Source organism: Pteropus alecto, unplaced genomic scaffold (genome assembly GCF_000325575.1).
Source record: "Pteropus alecto unplaced genomic scaffold, ASM32557v1 scaffold146, whole genome shotgun sequence".
Lineage (NCBI taxonomy): Eukaryota > Metazoa > Chordata > Mammalia > Chiroptera > Pteropodidae > Pteropus > Pteropus alecto.
Genome location: NW_006442107.1, coordinates 27,014,943 through 27,015,722, shown reverse-complemented (window position 1 = coordinate 27,015,722; position 780 = coordinate 27,014,943). Strand labels below are relative to the sequence as shown.

The 780-nt window shown below is 32.3% G+C and overlaps 1 pseudogene; it reads right to left on the bottom strand.

Moving 5' to 3' along the window:
- Positions 1 to 390: 390 nt before the first annotated feature.
- On the bottom strand, positions 391 to 509 carry LOC112469355 (annotated as a pseudogene).
- Positions 510 to 780: the final 271 nt, after the last annotated feature.

Genomic DNA, 780 nt, shown 5'->3' with positions numbered 1-780 from the left:
GTACAAAAGGCTGTGTTCTCTTTACCTTTGCATATGACTAGTAGCTGGCTTAGGTTTCCCTATACGTTAGTGAACTGAACTGTTGAAATGGCTATATGACGTCTGGGAAGCTGCTGGTTATCAATAACGATTATAGAAACTAGACAACATACAAAGAACTGAAATGCTGTGAGAAATTAGTTTAGCAATGTTTTCTTATTCATGCTTTGTTTTTATAAAGCAATTTAGAATGGTGAAATATTAGAAATAAGCTAAATATTAAACATGCTATAGTGTATAAACCAAAGTAATTTATTTTTAAAAAAATTTTTTAAGCAAGGCAATCCGTGGTTGACCTCACAGATCGCAAGGACCTTGTCAGCTTACAATTCCTTATTTTTTTATTTTTTACGCCTACAACACCTGGTCTTCCTAGGTGGTTTCCCATCTGAGTACTCATCAAGTCCGACCCTGCTTAGCTTCCAAGATCAGACGGGATCAGGCTTGTTCAGGGTAGCATGGCTGTAGACTAAACCAAATTAATTTAATGCGACTATTTTTATCATGTCTACCATGCTTAGTGCATAGAGTTAACAAAAAAGAGAAATATTATACCTATAACTAATATAATGCTGTATGTCAATTATACCTCAATAGAAAAGAAAAAATATTATAATACCAATTTATCTGAATGTTGTGACTACATAAAAACATAAGAATGTTGAGATGTTGAGAAATCTTAAAACAATTTTTTCCAAATTATCTAAATGCCTTACTAGTATTTTATAAGAGAAATGCTTA